Source organism: Euprymna scolopes, chromosome 18 (genome assembly GCF_053919585.1).
Source record: "Euprymna scolopes isolate OS-2025 chromosome 18, ASM5391958v1, whole genome shotgun sequence".
NCBI lineage: Eukaryota > Metazoa > Mollusca > Cephalopoda > Sepiida > Sepiolidae > Euprymna > Euprymna scolopes.
In genome coordinates, this window is record NC_136499.1 from 104,275,428 (window position 1) to 104,290,461 (window position 15,034).

A 15,034-nucleotide genomic window follows, 5' to 3' on the forward strand; every position below is an offset into this window, starting at 1 on the left:
GAAAGCGTCGGTGGTGTAACGGTTAGCATGGTTGCCTTCCAAGCAGTTGATCCGGGTTCGATTCCCGGCCGACGCATCAATTTTTCTCATCGTGGTATCGTTATAATGTTTTGCATCAGTCAGAGAAGGTAAATGTTCAAGATGCATGCTGGTTAAAAAACACAAGGTAAACGTTGTACGAAAACAATTCTTTCAAACAGATTTTTATTCTGAAATCGTGTTTCGACAACGAATTATAAAACGGACAAAGTACTTGATGTTTAACTTTTAAAGGGATTTCAGTTTTTTACCTTCCGCAACTATCGCTAATGCCCGGCTAGCTCAGTCGGTAGAGCGTGAGACTCTTTATCTGGGTGTCGTGGGTTCGAGCCCTACGTCGGGCTAAGTATTGTTGTGTCACTTTTATGATTAACTGTTCATTACCAGACATGTAAAATATTTTCAAGTTTTGTTAGAATATCAACTCAACGTCATTGTGTGGAATAGTCCGTAAGCAACGAAAGCGTCGGTGGTGTAACGGTTAGCATGGTTGCCTTCCAAGCAGTCGATCCGGGTTCGATTCCCGGCCGACGCATCAATGTTTTTCATCGTGGTATCGTTATAATGTTTTGCATCAGTCAGAGAAGGTAAATGTTCAAGATGCATGCTGGTTAAAAAACACAAGGTAAACGTTGTACGAAAACAATTCTTTCCAACAGATTTTTATTCTGAAATCGTGTTTCGACAACGAATTATAAAACGGACAAAGTACTTGATGTTTAACTTTTAAAGGGATTTCAGTTTTTTACCTTCCGCAACTATCGCTAATGCCCGGCTAGCTCAGTCGGTAGAGCACGAGACTCTTAATCTCGGAGTCGTGGGTTCGAGCCCCACGTCGGGCTAAGTATTGTTGTGTCACTTTTATGATTAACTGTTCATTACCAGACATGTAAAATATTTTCAAGTTTTGTTAGAATATCAACTCAACGTCATTGTGTGGAATAGTCCGTAAGCAACGAAAGCGTCGGTGGTGTAACGGTTAGCATGGTTGCCTTCCAAGCAGTCGATCCGGGTTCGATTCCCGGCCGACGCATCAATGTTTTTCATCGTGGTATCGTTATAATGTTTTGCATCAGTCAGAGAAGGTAAATGTTAAAGATGCATGCTGGTTAAAAAACACAAGGTAAACGTTGTACGAAAACAATTCTTTCAAACAGATTTTTATTCTGAAATCGTGTTTCGACAACGAATTATAAAACGGACAAAGAACTTGATGTTTAAATTTTAAAGGGATTTCAGTTTTTTACCTTCCGCAACTATCGCTAATGCCCGGCTAGCTCAGTCGGTAGAGCATGAGACTCTTAATCTTGGTGTCGTGGGTTCGAGCCCTACGTCGGGCTAAGTATTGTTGTGTCACTTTAATGATTAACTGTTCATTACCAGACATGTAAAATATTTTCAAGTTTTGTTAGAATATCAACTCAACGTCATTGTGTGGAATAGTCCGTAAGCAACGAAAGCGTCGGTGGTGTAACGGTTAGCATGGTTGCCTTCCAAGCAGTCGATCCGGGTTCGATTCCCGGCCGACGCATCAACGTTTTTCATCGTGGTATCGTTATAATGTTTTGCATCAGTCAGAGAAGGTAAATGTTCAAGATGCATGCTGGTTAAAAAACACAAGGTAAACGTTGTACGAACACAATTCTTTCAAACAGATTTTTATTCTGAAATCGTGTTTCGACAACGAATTATAAAACGGACAAAGTACTTGATGTTTAACTTTTAAAGGGATTTCAGTTTTTTACCTTCCGCAACTATCGCTAATGCCCGGCTAGCTCAGTCGGTAGAGCACGAGACTCTTAATCTCGGAGTCGTGGGTTCGAGGCCCACGTCGGGCTAAGTATTGTTGTGTCACTTTTATGATTAACTGTTCATTACCAGACATGTAAAATATTTTCAAGTTTTGTTAGAATATCAACTCAACGTCATTGTGTGGAATAGTCCGTAAGCAACGAAAGCGTCGGTGGTGTAACGGTTAGCATGGTTGCCTTCCAAGCAGTCGATCCGGGTTCGATTCCCGGCCGACGCATCAATGTTTTTCATCGTGGTATCGTTATAATGTTTTGCATCAGTCAGAGAAGGTAAATGTTAAAGATGCATGCTGGTTAAAAAACACAAGGTAAACGTTGTACGAACACAATTCTTTCAAACAGATTTTTTTTCTGAAATCGTGTTTCGACAACGAATTATAAAACGGACAAAGTACTTGATGTTTAACTTTTTAAGAGTTTCAGTTTTTTACCTTCCGTAAATATCTCGCTAATCCCCGGCTAGCTCAGTCGGTAAAGCACGAGACTCTTAATCTCGGAGTCGTGGGTTCGAGGCCCACGTCGGGCTAAGTATTGTTGTGTCACTTTTATGATTAACTGTTCATTACCAGACATGTAAAATATTTTCAAGTTTTGTTAGAATATCAACTCAACGTCATTGTGTGGAATAGTCCGTAAGCAACGAAAGCGTCGGTGGTGTAACGGTTAGCATGGTTGCCTTCCAAGCACTCGATCCGAGTTCGATTCCCGGCCGACGCATCAATGTTTTTCATCGTGGTATCGTTATAATGTTTTGCATCAGTCAGAGAAGGTAAATGTTCAAGATGCATGCTAGTTAAAAAACACAAGGTAAACGTTGTACGAACACAATTCTTTCAAACAGATTTTTATTCTGAAATCGTGTTTCGACAACGAATTATAAAACGGACAAAGTACTTGATGTTTAACTTTTAAAGGGATTTCAGTTTTTTACCTTTTGTAAATATCGCTAATGCCCGGCTAGCTCAGTCGGTAGAGCACGAGACTCTTAATCTCGGAGTCGTGGGTTCGAGGACCACGTCGGGCTAAGTATTGTTGTGTCACTTTTATGATTAACTGTTCATTACCAGACATGTAAAATATTTTCAAGTTTTGTTAGAATATCAACTCAACGTCATTGTGTGGAATAGTCCGTAAGCAACGAAAGCGTCGGTGGTGTAACGGTTAGCATGGTTGCCTTCCAAGCAGTCGATCCGGGTTCGATTCCCGGCCGACGCATCAATGTTTTTCACCGTGGTATCGTTATAATGTTTTGCATCAGTCAGAGAAGGTAAATGTTCAAGATGCATGCTAGTTAAAAAACACAAGGAAAACGTTGTACGAAAAAAAATTCTTTCAAACAGATTTTTATTCTGAAATCGTGTTTCGACAACGAATTATAAAACGGACAAAGTACTTGATGTTTAACTTTTAAAGGGATTTCAGTTTTTTACCTTTTGTAAATATCGCAAATGCCCGGCTAGCTCAGTCGGTAGAGCACGAGTATCTTAATCTCGGAGTCGTGGGTTCGAGGCCCACGTCGGGCTAAGTATTGTTGTGTCACTTTTATGATTAACTGTTCATTACCAGACATGTAAAATATTTTCAAGTTTTGTTAGAATATCAACTCAACGTCATTGTGTGGAATAGTCCGTAAGCAACGAAAGCGTCGGTGGTGTAACGGTTAGCATGGTTGCCTTCCAAGCAGTCGATCCGGGTTCGATTCCCGGCCGACGCATCAATGTTTTTCATCGTGGTATCGTTATAATGTTTTGAATCAGTCAGAGAAGGTAAATGTTCAAGATGCATGCTGGTTAAAAAACACAAGGTAAACGTTGTACGAAAACAATTCTTTCAAACAGATTTTTATTCTGAAATCGTGTTTCGACAACGAATTATAAAACGGACAAAGTACTTGATGTTTAACTTTTAAAGGGATTTCAGTTTTTTACCTTCCGCAACTATCGCTAATGCCCGGCTAGCTCAGTCGGTAGAGCATGAGACTCTTAAATTGGGTGTCGTGGGTTCGAGCCCTACGTCGGGCTAAGTATTGTTGTGTCACTTTTATGATTAACTGTTCATTACCAGACATATAAAATATTTTCAAGTTTTGTTAGAATATCAACTCAACGTCATTGTGTGGAATAATCCGTAAGCAACGAAAGCGTCGGTGGTGTAACGGTTAGCATGGTTGCCTTCCAAGAAGTCGATCCGGGTTCGATTCCCGGCCGACGCATCAATGTTTTTCATCGTGGTATCGTTATAATGTTTTGCATCAGTCAGAGAAGGTAAATGTTCAAGATGCATGCTGGTTAAAAAACACAAGGTAAACGTTGTACAAACACAATTCTTTCAAACAGATTTTTATTCTGAAATCGTGTTTCGACAACGAATTATAAAACGGACAAAGTACTTGATGTTTAACTTTTTAAGAGTTTCAGTTTTTTACCTTCCGTAAATATCTCGCTAATCACCGGCTAGCTCAGTCGGTAAAGCACGAGACTCTTAATCTCGGAGTCGTGGGTTCGAGGCCCACGTCGGGCTAAGTATTGTTGTGTCACTTTTATGATTAACTGTTCATTACCAGACATGTAAAATATTTTCAAGTTTTGTTAGAATATCAACTCAACGTCATTGTGTGGAATAGTCCGTAAGCAACGAAAGCGTCGGTGGTGTAACGGTTAGCATGGTTGCCTTCCAAGCAGTCGATCCGGGTTCGATTCCCGGCCGACGCATCAATGTTTTTCATCGTGGTATCGTTATAATGTTTTGCATCAGTCAGAGAAGGTAAATGTTCAAGATGCATGCTGGTTAAAAAACACAAGGAAAACGTTGTACGAACACAATTCTTTCAAACAGATTTTTATTCTGATATCGTGTTTCGACAACGAATTATAAAACGGACAAAGTACTTGATGTTTAACTTTGTAAGAGTTTCAGTTTTTTACCTTCCGTAAATATCTCGCTAATCCCCGGCTAGCTCAGTCGGTAAAGCACGAGACTCTTAATCTCGGAGTCGTGGGTTCGAGCCCCACGTCGGGCTAAGTATTGTTGTGTCACTTTTATGATTAACTGTTCATTACCAGACATGTAAAATATTTTCAAGTTTTGTTAGAATATCAACTCAACGTCATTGTGTGGAATAGTCCGTAAGCAACGAAAGCGTCGGTGGTGTAACGGTTAGCATGGTTGCCTTCCAAGCACTCGATCCGAGTTCGATTCCCGGCCGACGACATCAATGTTTTTCATCGTGGTATCGTTATAATGTTTTGCATCAGTCAGAGAAGGTAAATGTTCAAGATGCATGCTAGTTAAAAAACACAAGGTAAACGTTGTACGAACACAATTCTTTCAAACAGATTTTTATTCTGAAATCGTGTTTCGACAACGAATTATAAAACGGACAAAGTACTTGATGTTTAACTTTTAAAGGGATTTCAGTTTTTTACCTTTTGTAAATATCGCTAATGCCCGGCTAGCTCAGTCGGTAGAGCACGAGACTCTTAATCTCGGAGTCGTGGGTTCGAGGACCACGTCGGGCTAAGTATTGTTGTGTCACTTTTATGATTAACTGTTCATTACCAGACATGTAAAATATTTTCAAGTTTTGTTAGAATATCAACTCAACGTCATTGTGTGGAATAGTCCGTAAGCAACGAAAGCGTCGGTGGTGTAACGGTTAGCATGGTTGCCTTCCAAGCAGTCGATCCGGGTTCGATTCCCGGCCGACGCATCAATGTTTTTCACCGTGGTATCGTTATAATGTTTTGCATCAGTCAGAGAAGGTAAATGTTCAAGATGCATGCTAGTTAAAAAACACAAGGAAAACGTTGTACGAAAAAAAATTCTTTCAAACAGATTTTTATTCTGAAATCGTGTTTCGACAACGAATTATAAAACGGACAAAGTACTTGATGTTTAACTTTTAAAGGGATTTCAGTTTTTTACCTTTTGTAAATATCGCAAATGCCCGGCTAGCTCAGTCGGTAGAGCACGAGTATCTTAATCTCGGAGTCGTGGGTTCGAGGCCCACGTCGGGCTAAGTATTGTTGTGTCACTTTTATGATTAACTGTTCATTACCAGACATGTAAAATATTTTCAAGTTTTGTTAGAATATCAACTCAACGTCATTGTGTGGAATAGTCCGTAAGCAACGAAAGCGTCGGTGGTGTAACGGTTAGCATGGTTGCCTTCCAAGCAGTCGATCCGGGTTCGATTCCCGGCCGACGCATCAATGTTTTTCATCGTGGTATCGTTATAATGTTTTGAATCAGTCAGAGAAGGTAAATGTTCAAGATGCATGCTGGTTAAAAAACACAAGGTAAACGTTGTACGAAAACAATTCTTTCAAACAGATTTTTATTCTGAAATCGTGTTTCGACAACGAATTATAAAACGGACAAAGTACTTGATGTTTAACTTTTAAAGGGATTTCAGTTTTTTACCTTCCGCAACTATCGCTAATGCCCGGCTAGCTCAGTCGGTAGAGCATGAGACTCTTAAATTGGGTGTCGTGGGTTCGAGCCCTAAGTCGGGCTAAGTATTGTTGTGTCACTTTTATGATTAACTGTTCATTACCAGACATATAAAATATTTTCAAGTTTTGTTAGAATATCAACTCAACGTCATTGTGTGGAATAATCCGTAAGCAACGAAAGCGTCGGTGGTGTAACGGTTAGCATGGTTGCCTTCCAAGAAGTCGATCCGGGTTCGATTCCCGGCCGACGCATCAATGTTTTTCATCGTGGTATCGTTATAATGTTTTGCATCAGTCAGAGAAGGTAAATGTTCAAGATGCATGCTGGTTAAAAAACACAAGGTAAACGTTGTACAAACACAATTCTTTCAAACAGATTTTTATTCTGAAATCGTGTTTCGACAACGAATTATAAAACGGACAAAGTACTTGATGTTTAACTTTTTAAGAGTTTCAGTTTTTTACCTTCCGTAAATATCTCGCTAATCACCGGCTAGCTCAGTCGGTAAAGCACGAGACTCTTAATCTCGGAGTCGTGGGTTCGAGGCCCACGTCGGGCTAAGTATTGTTGTGTCACTTTTATGATTAACTGTTCATTACCAGACATGTAAAATATTTTCAAGTTTTGTTAGAATATCAACTCAACGTCATTGTGTGGAATAGTCCGTAAGCAACGAAAGCGTCGGTGGTGTAACGGTTAGCATGGTTGCCTTCCAAGCAGTCGATCCGGGTTCGATTCCCGGCCGACGCATCAATGTTTTTCATCGTGGTATCGTTATAATGTTTTGCATCAGTCAGAGAAGGTAAATGTTCAAGATGCATGCTAGTTAAAAAACACAAGGAAAACGTTGTACGAAAAAAAATTCTTTCAAACAGTTTTTTATTCTGAAATCGTGTTTCGACAACGAATTATAAAACGGACAAAGTACTTGATGTTTAACTTTTAAAGGGATTTCAGTTTTTTACCTTTTGAAAATATCGCAAATGCCCGGCTAGCTCAGTCGGTAGAGCACGAGTATCTTAATCTCGGAGTCGTGGGTTCGAGGCCCACGTCGGGCTAAGTATTGTTGTGTCACTTTTATGATTAACTGTTCATTACCAGACATGTAAAATATTTTCAAGTTTGGTTAGAATATCAACTCAACGTCATTGTGTGGAATAGTCCGTAAGCAACGAAAGCGTCGGTGGTGTAACGGTTAGCATGGTTGCCTTCCAAGCAGTCGATCCGGGTTCGATTCCCGGCCGACGCATCAATTTTTCTCATCGTGGTATCGTTATAATGTTTTGCATCAGTCAGAGAAGGTAAATGTTCAAGATGCATGCTGGTTAAAAAACACAAGGTAAACGTTGTACGAAAACAATTCTTTCAAACAGATTTTTATTCTGAAATCGTGTTTCGACAACGAATTATAAAACGGACAAAGTACTTGATGTTTAACTTTTAAAGGGATTTCAGTTTTTTACCTTCCGCAACTATCGCTAATGCCCGGCTAGCTCAGTCGGTAGAGCGTGAGACTCTTTATCTGGGTGTCGTGGGTTCGAGCCCTACGTCGGGCTAAGTATTGTTGTGTCACTTTTATGATTAACTGTTCATTACCAGACATGTAAAATATTTTCAAGTTTTGTTAGAATATCAACTCAACGTCATTGTGTGGAATAGTCCGTAAGCAACGAAAGCGTCGGTGGTGTAACGGTTAGCATGGTTGCCTTCCAAGCAGTCGATCCGGGTTCGATTCCCGGCCGACGCATCAATGTTTTTCATCGTGGTATCGTTATAATGTTTTGCATCAGTCAGAGAAGGTAAATGTTCAAGATGCATGCTGGTTAAAAAACACAAGGTAAACGTTGTACGAAAACAATTCTTTCCAACAGATTTTTATTCTGAAATCGTGTTTCGACAACGAATTATAAAACGGACAAAGTACTTGATGTTTAACTTTTTAAGAGTTTCAGTTTTTTACCTTCCGTAAATATCTCGCTAATCCCCGGCTAGCTCAGTCGGTAAAGCACGAGACTCTTAATCTCGAAGTCGTGGGTTCGAGGCCCACGTCGGGCTAAGTATTGTTGTGTCACTTTTATGATTAACTGTTCATTACCAGACATGTAAAATATTTTCAAGTTTTGTTAGAATATCAACTCAACGTCATTGTGTGGAATAGTCCGTAAGCAACGAAAGCGTCGGTGGTGTAACGGTTAGCATGGTTGCCTTCCAAGCAGTCGATCCGGGTTCGATTCCCGGCCGACGCATCAATGTTTTTCATCGTGGTATCGTTATAATGTTTTGCATCAGTCAGAGAAGGTAAATGTTCAAGATGCATGCTAGTTAAAAAACACAAGGAAAACGTTGTACGAAAAAAAATTCTTTCAAACAGATTTTTATTCTGAAATCGTGTTTCGACAACGAATTATAAAACGGACAAAGTACTTGATGTTTAACTTTTAAAGGGATTTCAGTTTTTTACCTTTTGAAAATATCGCAAATGCCCGGCTAGCTCAGTCGGTAGAGCACGAGTATCTTAATCTCGGAGTCGTGGGTTCGAGGCCCACGTCGGGCTAAGTATTGTTGTGTCACTTTTATGATTAACTGTTCATTACCAGACATGTAAAATATTTTCAAGTTTGGTTAGAATATCAACTCAACGTCATTGTGTGGAATAGTCCGTAAGCAACGAAAGCGTCGGTGGTGTAACGGTTAGCATGGTTGCCTTCCAAGCAGTCGATCCGGGTTCGATTCCCGGCCGACGCATCAATTTTTCTCATCGTGGTATCGTTATAATGTTTTGCATCAGTCAGAGAAGGTAAATGTTCAAGATGCATGCTGGTTAAAAAACACAAGGTAAACGTTGTACGAAAACAATTCTTTCAAACAGATTTTTATTCTGAAATCGTGTTTCGACAACGAATTATAAAACGGACAAAGTACTTGATGTTTAACTTTTAAAGGGATTTCAGTTTTTTACCTTCCGCAACTATCGCTAATGCCCGGCTAGCTCAGTCGGTAGAGCGTGAGACTCTTTATCTGGGTGTCGTGGGTTCGAGCCCTACGTCGGGCTAAGTATTGTTGTGTCACTTTTATGATTAACTGTTCATTACCAGACATGTAAAATATTTTCAAGTTTTGTTAGAATATCAACTCAACGTCATTGTGTGGAATAGTCCGTAAGCAACGAAAGCGTCGGTGGTGTAACGGTTAGCATGGTTGCCTTCCAAGCAGTCGATCCGGGTTCGATTCCCGGCCGACGCATCAATGTTTTTCATCGTGGTATCGTTATAATGTTTTGCATCAGTCAGAGAAGGTAAATGTTCAAGATGCATGCTGGTTAAAAAACACAAGGTAAACGTTGTACGAAAACAATTCTTTCCAACAGATTTTTATTCTGAAATCGTGTTTCGACAACGAATTATAAAACGGACAAAGTACTTGATGTTTAACTTTTAAAGGGATTTCAGTTTTTTACCTTCCGCAACTATCGCTAATGCCCGGCTAGCTCAGTCGGTAGAGCACGAGACTCTTAATCTCGGAGTCGTGGGTTCGAGCCCCACGTCGGGCTAAGTATTGTTGTGTCACTTTTATGATTAACTGTTCATTACCAGACATGTAAAATATTTTCAAGTTTTGTTAGAATATCAACTCAACGTCATTGTGTGGAATAGTCCGTAAGCAACGAAAGCGTCGGTGGTGTAACGGTTAGCATGGTTGCCTTCCAAGCAGTCGATCCGGGTTCGATTCCCGGCCGACGCATCAATGTTTTTCATCGTGGTATCGTTATAATGTTTTGCATCAGTCAGAGAAGGTAAATGTTAAAGATGCATGCTGGTTAAAAAACACAAGGTAAACGTTGTACGAAAACAATTCTTTCAAACAGATTTTTATTCTGAAATCGTGTTTCGACAACGAATTATAAAACGGACAAAGAACTTGATGTTTAAATTTTAAAGGGATTTCAGTTTTTTACCTTCCGCAACTATCGCTAATGCCCGGCTAGCTCAGTCGGTAGAGCATGAGACTCTTAATCTTGGTGTCGTGGGTTCGAGCCCTACGTCGGGCTAAGTATTGTTGTGTCACTTTAATGATTAACTGTTCATTACCAGACATGTAAAATATTTTCAAGTTTTGTTAGAATATCAACTCAACGTCATTGTGTGGAATAGTCCGTAAGCAACGAAAGCGTCGGTGGTGTAACGGTTAGCATGGTTGCCTTCCAAGCAGTCGATCCGGGTTCGATTCCCGGCCGACGCATCAACGTTTTTCATCGTGGTATCGTTATAATGTTTTGCATCAGTCAGAGAAGGTAAATGTTCAAGATGCATGCTGGTTAAAAAACACAAGGTAAACGTTGTACGAACACAATTCTTTCAAACAGATTTTTATTCTGAAATCGTGTTTCGACAACGAATTATAAAACGGACAAAGTACTTGATGTTTAACTTTTAAAGGGATTTCAGTTTTTTACCTTCCGCAACTATCGCTAATGCCCGGCTAGCTCAGTCGGTAGAGCACGAGACTCTTAATCTCGGAGTCGTGGGTTCGAGGCCCACGTCGGGCTAAGTATTGTTGTGTCACTTTTATGATTAACTGTTCATTACCAGACATGTAAAATATTTTCAAGTTTTGTTAGAATATCAACTCAACGTCATTGTGTGGAATAGTCCGTAAGCAACGAAAGCGTCGGTGGTGTAACGGTTAGCATGGTTGCCTTCCAAGCAGTCGATCCGGGTTCGATTCCCGGCCGACGCATCAATGTTTTTCATCGTGGTATCGTTATAATGTTTTGCATCAGTCAGAGAAGGTAAATGTTCAAGATGCATGCTGGTTAAAAAACACAAGGTAAACGTTGTACGAAAACAATTCTTTCCAACAGATTTTTATTCTGAAATCGTGTTTCGACAACGAATTATAAAACGGACAAAGTACTTGATGTTTAACTTTTAAAGGGATTTCAGTTTTTTACCTTCCGCAACTATCGCTAATGCCCGGCTAGCTCAGTCGGTAGAGCACGAGACTCTTAATCTCGGAGTCGTGGGTTCGAGCCCCACGTCGGGCTAAGTATTGTTGTGTCACTTTTATGATTAACTGTTCATTACCAGACATGTAAAATATTTTCAAGTTTTGTTAGAATATCAACTCAACGTCATTGTGTGGAATAGTCCGTAAGCAACGAAAGCGTCGGTGGTGTAACGGTTAGCATGGTTGCCTTCCAAGCAGTCGATCCGGGTTCGATTCCCGGCCGACGCATCAATGTTTTTCATCGTGGTATCGTTATAATGTTTTGCATCAGTCAGAGAAGGTAAATGTTAAAGATGCATGCTGGTTAAAAAACACAAGGTAAACGTTGTACGAAAACAATTCTTTCAAACAGATTTTTATTCTGAAATCGTGTTTCGACAACGAATTATAAAACGGACAAAGAACTTGATGTTTAAATTTTAAAGGGATTTCAGTTTTTTACCTTCCGCAACTATCGCTAATGCCCGGCTAGCTCAGTCGGTAGAGCATGAGACTCTTAATCTTGGTGTCGTGGGTTCGAGCCCTACGTCGGGCTAAGTATTGTTGTGTCACTTTAATGATTAACTGTTCATTACCAGACATGTAAAATATTTTCAAGTTTTGTTAGAATATCAACTCAACGTCATTGTGTGGAATAGTCCGTAAGCAACGAAAGCGTCGGTGGTGTAACGGTTAGCATGGTTGCCTTCCAAGCAGTCGATCCGGGTTCGATTCCCGGCCGACGCATCAAGGTTTTTCATCGTGGTATCGTTATAATGTTTTGCATCAGTCAGAGAAGGTAAATGTTCAAGATGCATGCTGGTTAAAAAACACAAGGTAAACGTTGTACGAACACAATTCTTTCAAACAGATTTTTATTCTGAAATCGTGTTTCGACAACGAATTATAAAACGGACAAAGTACTTGATGTTTAACTTTTAAAGGGATTTCAGTTTTTTACCTTCCGCAACTATCGCTAATGCCCGGCTAGCTCAGTCGGTAGAGCACGAGACTCTTAATCTCGGAGTCGTGGGTTCGAGGCCCACGTCGGGCTAAGTATTGTTGTGTCACTTTTATGATTAACTGTTCATTACCAGACATGTAAAATATTTTCAAGTTTTGTTAGAATATCAACTCAACGTCATTGTGTGGAATAGTCCGTAAGCAACGAAAGCGTCGGTGGTGTAACGGTTAGCATGGTTGCCTTCCAAGCAGTCGATCCGGGTTCGATTCCCGGCCGACGCATCAATGTTTTTCATCGTGGTATCGTTATAATGTTTTGCATCAGTCAGAGAAGGTAAATGTTCAAGATGCATGCTAGTTAAAAAACACAAGGAAAACGTTGTACGAAAAAAAATTCTTTCAAACAGATTTTCATTCTGAAATCGTGTTTCGACAACGAATTATAAAACGGACAAAGTACTTGATGTTTAACTTTTAAAGGGATTTCAGTTTTTTACCTTTTGAAAATATCGCAAATGCCCGGCTAGCTCAGTCGGTAGAGCACGAGTATCTTAATCTCGGAGTCGTGGGTTCGAGGCCCACGTCGGGCTAAGTATTGTTGTGTCACTTTTATGATTAACTGTTCATTACCAGACATGTAAAATATTTTCAAGTTTGGTTAGAATATCAACTCAACGTCATTGTGTGGAATAGTCCGTAAGCAACGAAAGCGTCGGTGGTGTAACGGTTAGCATGGTTGCCTTCCAAGCAGTCGATCCGGGTTCGATTCCCGGCCGACGCATCAATTTTTCTCATCGTGGTATCGTTATAATGTTTTGCATCAGTCAGAGAAGGTAAATGTTCAAGATGCATGCTGGTTAAAAAACACAAGGTAAACGTTGTACGAAAACAATTCTTTCAAACAGATTTTTATTCTGAAATCGTGTTTCGACAACGAATTATAAAACGGACAAAGTACTTGATGTTTAACTTTTAAAGGGATTTCAGTTTTTTACCTTCCGCAACTATCGCTAATGCCCGGCTAGCTCAGTCGGTAGAGCGTGAGACTCTTTATCTGGGTGTCGTGGGTTCGAGCCCTACGTCGGGCTAAGTATTGTTGTGTCACTTTTATGATTAACTGTTCATTACCAGACATGTAAAATATTTTCAAGTTTTGTTAGAATATCAACTCAACGTCATTGTGTGGAATAGTCCGTAAGCAACGAAAGCGTCGGTGGTGTAACGGTTAGCATGGTTGCCTTCCAAGCAGTCGATCCGGGTTCGATTCCCGGCCGACGCATCAATGTTTTTCATCGTGGTATCGTTATAATGTTTTGCATCAGTCAGAGAAGGTAAATGTTCAAGATGCATGCTGGTTAAAAAACACAAGGTAAACGTTGTACGAAAACAATTCTTTCCAACAGATTTTTATTCTGAAATCGTGTTTCGACAACGAATTATAAAACGGACAAAGAACTTGATGTTTAAATTTTAAAGGGATTTCAGTTTTTTACCTTCCGCAACTATCGCTAATGCCCGGCTAGCTCAGTCGGTAGAGCATGAGACTCTTAATCTTGGTGTCGTGGGTTCGAGCCCTACGTCGGGCTAAGTATTGTTGTGTCACTTTAATGATTAACTGTTCATTACCAGACATGTAAAATATTTTCAAGTTTTGTTAGAATATCAACTCAACGTCATTGTGTGGAATAGTCCGTAAGCAACGAAAGCGTCGGTGGTGTAACGGTTAGCATGGTTGCCTTCCAAGCAGTCGATCCGGGTTCGATTCCCGGCCGACGCATCAAGGTTTTTCATCGTGGTATCGTTATAATGTTTTGCATCAGTCAGAGAAGGTAAATGTTCAAGATGCATGCTGGTTAAAAAACACAAGGTAAACGTTGTACGAACACAATTCTTTCAAACAGATTTTTATTCTGAAATCGTGTTTCGACAACGAATTATAAAACGGACAAAGTACTTGATGTTTAACTTTTAAAGGGATTTCAGTTTTTTACCTTCCGCAACTATCGCTAATGCCCGGCTAGCTCAGTCGGTAGAGCACGAGACTCTTAATCTCGGAGTCGTGGGTTCGAGGCCCACGTCGGGCTAAGTATTGTTGTGTCACTTTTATGATTAACTGTTCATTACCAGACATGTAAAATATTTTCAAGTTTTGTTAGAATATCAACTCAACGTCATTGTGTGGAATAGTCCGTAAGCAACGAAAGCGTCGGTGGTGTAACGGTTAGCATGGTTGCCTTCCAAGCAGTCGATCCGGGTTCGATTCCCGGCCGACGCATCAATGTTTTTCATCGTGGTATCGTTATAATGTTTTGCATCAGTCAGAGAAGGTAAATGTTCAAGATGCATGCTAGTTAAAAAACACAAGGAAAACGTTGTACGAAAAAAAATTCTTTCAAACAGATTTTTATTCTGAAATCGTGTTTCGACAACGAATTATAAAACGGACAAAGTACTTGATGTTTAACTTTTAAAGGGATTTCAGTTTTTTACCTTTTGAAAATATCGCAAATGCCCGGCTAGCTCAGTCGGTAGAGCACGAGTATCTTAATCTCGGAGTCGTGGGTTCGAGGCCCACGTCGGGCTAAGTATTGTTGTGTCACTTTTATGATTAACTGTTCATTACCAGACATGTAAAATATTTTCAAGTTTGGTTAGAATATCAACTCAACGTCATTGTGTGGAATAGTCCGTAAGCAACGAAAGCGTCGGTGGTGTAACGGTTAGCATGGTTGCCTTCCAAGCAGTCGATCCGGGTTCGATTCCCGGCCGACGCATCAATT

General features: G+C 40.2%; 56 non-coding genes across 56 annotated transcripts; all 56 read left to right on the plus strand.

Annotated features, from left to right (window-relative positions):
• The first annotated feature begins 4 nt into the window (after positions 1–4).
• On the plus strand, positions 5–76 carry Trnag-ucc (transfer RNA glycine (anticodon UCC)). The gene has a single exon. It is a non-coding gene; the product is annotated as a tRNA-Gly (tRNA).
• A 234-nt stretch (positions 77–310) lies between these two features.
• On the plus strand, positions 311–383 carry Trnak-cuu (transfer RNA lysine (anticodon CUU)). The gene has a single exon. It is a non-coding gene; the product is annotated as a tRNA-Lys (tRNA).
• A 119-nt stretch (positions 384–502) lies between these two features.
• Trnag-ucc (transfer RNA glycine (anticodon UCC)) lies at positions 503–574 on the plus strand. The gene has a single exon. It is a non-coding gene; the product is annotated as a tRNA-Gly (tRNA).
• Positions 575–808: 234 nt separating this feature from the next.
• Positions 809–881, plus strand: Trnak-cuu (transfer RNA lysine (anticodon CUU)). The gene has a single exon. It is a non-coding gene; the product is annotated as a tRNA-Lys (tRNA).
• Positions 882–1,000: 119 nt separating this feature from the next.
• Trnag-ucc (transfer RNA glycine (anticodon UCC)) lies at positions 1,001–1,072 on the plus strand. Its single transcript has one exon. It is a non-coding gene; the product is annotated as a tRNA-Gly (tRNA).
• Positions 1,073–1,306: 234 nt separating this feature from the next.
• Trnak-cuu (transfer RNA lysine (anticodon CUU)) lies at positions 1,307–1,379 on the plus strand. The gene has a single exon. It is a non-coding gene; the product is annotated as a tRNA-Lys (tRNA).
• Positions 1,380–1,498: 119 nt separating this feature from the next.
• On the plus strand, positions 1,499–1,570 carry Trnag-ucc (transfer RNA glycine (anticodon UCC)). Its single transcript has one exon. It is a non-coding gene; the product is annotated as a tRNA-Gly (tRNA).
• A 234-nt stretch (positions 1,571–1,804) lies between these two features.
• On the plus strand, positions 1,805–1,877 carry Trnak-cuu (transfer RNA lysine (anticodon CUU)). The gene has a single exon. It is a non-coding gene; the product is annotated as a tRNA-Lys (tRNA).
• A 119-nt stretch (positions 1,878–1,996) lies between these two features.
• On the plus strand, positions 1,997–2,068 carry Trnag-ucc (transfer RNA glycine (anticodon UCC)). The gene has a single exon. It is a non-coding gene; the product is annotated as a tRNA-Gly (tRNA).
• A 235-nt stretch (positions 2,069–2,303) lies between these two features.
• On the plus strand, positions 2,304–2,376 carry Trnak-cuu (transfer RNA lysine (anticodon CUU)). Its single transcript has one exon. It is a non-coding gene; the product is annotated as a tRNA-Lys (tRNA).
• A 119-nt stretch (positions 2,377–2,495) lies between these two features.
• On the plus strand, positions 2,496–2,567 carry Trnag-ucc (transfer RNA glycine (anticodon UCC)). Its single transcript has one exon. It is a non-coding gene; the product is annotated as a tRNA-Gly (tRNA).
• Positions 2,568–2,801: 234 nt separating this feature from the next.
• On the plus strand, positions 2,802–2,874 carry Trnak-cuu (transfer RNA lysine (anticodon CUU)). The gene has a single exon. It is a non-coding gene; the product is annotated as a tRNA-Lys (tRNA).
• A 119-nt stretch (positions 2,875–2,993) lies between these two features.
• On the plus strand, positions 2,994–3,065 carry Trnag-ucc (transfer RNA glycine (anticodon UCC)). Its single transcript has one exon. It is a non-coding gene; the product is annotated as a tRNA-Gly (tRNA).
• A 235-nt stretch (positions 3,066–3,300) lies between these two features.
• Trnak-cuu (transfer RNA lysine (anticodon CUU)) lies at positions 3,301–3,373 on the plus strand. The gene has a single exon. It is a non-coding gene; the product is annotated as a tRNA-Lys (tRNA).
• Positions 3,374–3,492: 119 nt separating this feature from the next.
• Positions 3,493–3,564, plus strand: Trnag-ucc (transfer RNA glycine (anticodon UCC)). The gene has a single exon. It is a non-coding gene; the product is annotated as a tRNA-Gly (tRNA).
• A 426-nt stretch (positions 3,565–3,990) lies between these two features.
• Positions 3,991–4,062, plus strand: Trnag-ucc (transfer RNA glycine (anticodon UCC)). The gene has a single exon. It is a non-coding gene; the product is annotated as a tRNA-Gly (tRNA).
• Positions 4,063–4,489: 427 nt separating this feature from the next.
• On the plus strand, positions 4,490–4,561 carry Trnag-ucc (transfer RNA glycine (anticodon UCC)). Its single transcript has one exon. It is a non-coding gene; the product is annotated as a tRNA-Gly (tRNA).
• A 235-nt stretch (positions 4,562–4,796) lies between these two features.
• Positions 4,797–4,869, plus strand: Trnak-cuu (transfer RNA lysine (anticodon CUU)). The gene has a single exon. It is a non-coding gene; the product is annotated as a tRNA-Lys (tRNA).
• Positions 4,870–5,295: 426 nt separating this feature from the next.
• Positions 5,296–5,368, plus strand: Trnak-cuu (transfer RNA lysine (anticodon CUU)). The gene has a single exon. It is a non-coding gene; the product is annotated as a tRNA-Lys (tRNA).
• A 119-nt stretch (positions 5,369–5,487) lies between these two features.
• Positions 5,488–5,559, plus strand: Trnag-ucc (transfer RNA glycine (anticodon UCC)). Its single transcript has one exon. It is a non-coding gene; the product is annotated as a tRNA-Gly (tRNA).
• A 235-nt stretch (positions 5,560–5,794) lies between these two features.
• Positions 5,795–5,867, plus strand: Trnak-cuu (transfer RNA lysine (anticodon CUU)). The gene has a single exon. It is a non-coding gene; the product is annotated as a tRNA-Lys (tRNA).
• A 119-nt stretch (positions 5,868–5,986) lies between these two features.
• On the plus strand, positions 5,987–6,058 carry Trnag-ucc (transfer RNA glycine (anticodon UCC)). Its single transcript has one exon. It is a non-coding gene; the product is annotated as a tRNA-Gly (tRNA).
• Positions 6,059–6,484: 426 nt separating this feature from the next.
• Positions 6,485–6,556, plus strand: Trnag-ucc (transfer RNA glycine (anticodon UCC)). The gene has a single exon. It is a non-coding gene; the product is annotated as a tRNA-Gly (tRNA).
• A 427-nt stretch (positions 6,557–6,983) lies between these two features.
• On the plus strand, positions 6,984–7,055 carry Trnag-ucc (transfer RNA glycine (anticodon UCC)). The gene has a single exon. It is a non-coding gene; the product is annotated as a tRNA-Gly (tRNA).
• Positions 7,056–7,290: 235 nt separating this feature from the next.
• On the plus strand, positions 7,291–7,363 carry Trnak-cuu (transfer RNA lysine (anticodon CUU)). Its single transcript has one exon. It is a non-coding gene; the product is annotated as a tRNA-Lys (tRNA).
• A 119-nt stretch (positions 7,364–7,482) lies between these two features.
• On the plus strand, positions 7,483–7,554 carry Trnag-ucc (transfer RNA glycine (anticodon UCC)). The gene has a single exon. It is a non-coding gene; the product is annotated as a tRNA-Gly (tRNA).
• Positions 7,555–7,788: 234 nt separating this feature from the next.
• Positions 7,789–7,861, plus strand: Trnak-cuu (transfer RNA lysine (anticodon CUU)). The gene has a single exon. It is a non-coding gene; the product is annotated as a tRNA-Lys (tRNA).
• A 119-nt stretch (positions 7,862–7,980) lies between these two features.
• Trnag-ucc (transfer RNA glycine (anticodon UCC)) lies at positions 7,981–8,052 on the plus strand. The gene has a single exon. It is a non-coding gene; the product is annotated as a tRNA-Gly (tRNA).
• Positions 8,053–8,287: 235 nt separating this feature from the next.
• Trnak-cuu (transfer RNA lysine (anticodon CUU)) lies at positions 8,288–8,360 on the plus strand. Its single transcript has one exon. It is a non-coding gene; the product is annotated as a tRNA-Lys (tRNA).
• Positions 8,361–8,479: 119 nt separating this feature from the next.
• Trnag-ucc (transfer RNA glycine (anticodon UCC)) lies at positions 8,480–8,551 on the plus strand. Its single transcript has one exon. It is a non-coding gene; the product is annotated as a tRNA-Gly (tRNA).
• A 235-nt stretch (positions 8,552–8,786) lies between these two features.
• Positions 8,787–8,859, plus strand: Trnak-cuu (transfer RNA lysine (anticodon CUU)). Its single transcript has one exon. It is a non-coding gene; the product is annotated as a tRNA-Lys (tRNA).
• A 119-nt stretch (positions 8,860–8,978) lies between these two features.
• Trnag-ucc (transfer RNA glycine (anticodon UCC)) lies at positions 8,979–9,050 on the plus strand. The gene has a single exon. It is a non-coding gene; the product is annotated as a tRNA-Gly (tRNA).
• A 234-nt stretch (positions 9,051–9,284) lies between these two features.
• Positions 9,285–9,357, plus strand: Trnak-cuu (transfer RNA lysine (anticodon CUU)). Its single transcript has one exon. It is a non-coding gene; the product is annotated as a tRNA-Lys (tRNA).
• Positions 9,358–9,476: 119 nt separating this feature from the next.
• Trnag-ucc (transfer RNA glycine (anticodon UCC)) lies at positions 9,477–9,548 on the plus strand. Its single transcript has one exon. It is a non-coding gene; the product is annotated as a tRNA-Gly (tRNA).
• A 234-nt stretch (positions 9,549–9,782) lies between these two features.
• Positions 9,783–9,855, plus strand: Trnak-cuu (transfer RNA lysine (anticodon CUU)). The gene has a single exon. It is a non-coding gene; the product is annotated as a tRNA-Lys (tRNA).
• Positions 9,856–9,974: 119 nt separating this feature from the next.
• Trnag-ucc (transfer RNA glycine (anticodon UCC)) lies at positions 9,975–10,046 on the plus strand. The gene has a single exon. It is a non-coding gene; the product is annotated as a tRNA-Gly (tRNA).
• Positions 10,047–10,280: 234 nt separating this feature from the next.
• On the plus strand, positions 10,281–10,353 carry Trnak-cuu (transfer RNA lysine (anticodon CUU)). Its single transcript has one exon. It is a non-coding gene; the product is annotated as a tRNA-Lys (tRNA).
• Positions 10,354–10,472: 119 nt separating this feature from the next.
• Positions 10,473–10,544, plus strand: Trnag-ucc (transfer RNA glycine (anticodon UCC)). Its single transcript has one exon. It is a non-coding gene; the product is annotated as a tRNA-Gly (tRNA).
• A 234-nt stretch (positions 10,545–10,778) lies between these two features.
• Trnak-cuu (transfer RNA lysine (anticodon CUU)) lies at positions 10,779–10,851 on the plus strand. Its single transcript has one exon. It is a non-coding gene; the product is annotated as a tRNA-Lys (tRNA).
• Positions 10,852–10,970: 119 nt separating this feature from the next.
• Trnag-ucc (transfer RNA glycine (anticodon UCC)) lies at positions 10,971–11,042 on the plus strand. The gene has a single exon. It is a non-coding gene; the product is annotated as a tRNA-Gly (tRNA).
• Positions 11,043–11,276: 234 nt separating this feature from the next.
• Trnak-cuu (transfer RNA lysine (anticodon CUU)) lies at positions 11,277–11,349 on the plus strand. Its single transcript has one exon. It is a non-coding gene; the product is annotated as a tRNA-Lys (tRNA).
• A 119-nt stretch (positions 11,350–11,468) lies between these two features.
• On the plus strand, positions 11,469–11,540 carry Trnag-ucc (transfer RNA glycine (anticodon UCC)). The gene has a single exon. It is a non-coding gene; the product is annotated as a tRNA-Gly (tRNA).
• A 234-nt stretch (positions 11,541–11,774) lies between these two features.
• On the plus strand, positions 11,775–11,847 carry Trnak-cuu (transfer RNA lysine (anticodon CUU)). The gene has a single exon. It is a non-coding gene; the product is annotated as a tRNA-Lys (tRNA).
• Positions 11,848–11,966: 119 nt separating this feature from the next.
• Trnag-ucc (transfer RNA glycine (anticodon UCC)) lies at positions 11,967–12,038 on the plus strand. Its single transcript has one exon. It is a non-coding gene; the product is annotated as a tRNA-Gly (tRNA).
• Positions 12,039–12,272: 234 nt separating this feature from the next.
• Trnak-cuu (transfer RNA lysine (anticodon CUU)) lies at positions 12,273–12,345 on the plus strand. Its single transcript has one exon. It is a non-coding gene; the product is annotated as a tRNA-Lys (tRNA).
• Positions 12,346–12,464: 119 nt separating this feature from the next.
• Trnag-ucc (transfer RNA glycine (anticodon UCC)) lies at positions 12,465–12,536 on the plus strand. Its single transcript has one exon. It is a non-coding gene; the product is annotated as a tRNA-Gly (tRNA).
• A 235-nt stretch (positions 12,537–12,771) lies between these two features.
• Positions 12,772–12,844, plus strand: Trnak-cuu (transfer RNA lysine (anticodon CUU)). The gene has a single exon. It is a non-coding gene; the product is annotated as a tRNA-Lys (tRNA).
• Positions 12,845–12,963: 119 nt separating this feature from the next.
• Trnag-ucc (transfer RNA glycine (anticodon UCC)) lies at positions 12,964–13,035 on the plus strand. The gene has a single exon. It is a non-coding gene; the product is annotated as a tRNA-Gly (tRNA).
• A 234-nt stretch (positions 13,036–13,269) lies between these two features.
• On the plus strand, positions 13,270–13,342 carry Trnak-cuu (transfer RNA lysine (anticodon CUU)). Its single transcript has one exon. It is a non-coding gene; the product is annotated as a tRNA-Lys (tRNA).
• Positions 13,343–13,461: 119 nt separating this feature from the next.
• Positions 13,462–13,533, plus strand: Trnag-ucc (transfer RNA glycine (anticodon UCC)). Its single transcript has one exon. It is a non-coding gene; the product is annotated as a tRNA-Gly (tRNA).
• A 234-nt stretch (positions 13,534–13,767) lies between these two features.
• Positions 13,768–13,840, plus strand: Trnak-cuu (transfer RNA lysine (anticodon CUU)). Its single transcript has one exon. It is a non-coding gene; the product is annotated as a tRNA-Lys (tRNA).
• Positions 13,841–13,959: 119 nt separating this feature from the next.
• Positions 13,960–14,031, plus strand: Trnag-ucc (transfer RNA glycine (anticodon UCC)). The gene has a single exon. It is a non-coding gene; the product is annotated as a tRNA-Gly (tRNA).
• A 234-nt stretch (positions 14,032–14,265) lies between these two features.
• Trnak-cuu (transfer RNA lysine (anticodon CUU)) lies at positions 14,266–14,338 on the plus strand. Its single transcript has one exon. It is a non-coding gene; the product is annotated as a tRNA-Lys (tRNA).
• A 119-nt stretch (positions 14,339–14,457) lies between these two features.
• Positions 14,458–14,529, plus strand: Trnag-ucc (transfer RNA glycine (anticodon UCC)). Its single transcript has one exon. It is a non-coding gene; the product is annotated as a tRNA-Gly (tRNA).
• Positions 14,530–14,764: 235 nt separating this feature from the next.
• On the plus strand, positions 14,765–14,837 carry Trnak-cuu (transfer RNA lysine (anticodon CUU)). The gene has a single exon. It is a non-coding gene; the product is annotated as a tRNA-Lys (tRNA).
• Positions 14,838–14,956: 119 nt separating this feature from the next.
• Trnag-ucc (transfer RNA glycine (anticodon UCC)) lies at positions 14,957–15,028 on the plus strand. Its single transcript has one exon. It is a non-coding gene; the product is annotated as a tRNA-Gly (tRNA).
• The last annotated feature ends 6 nt before the right edge of the window (positions 15,029–15,034 follow it).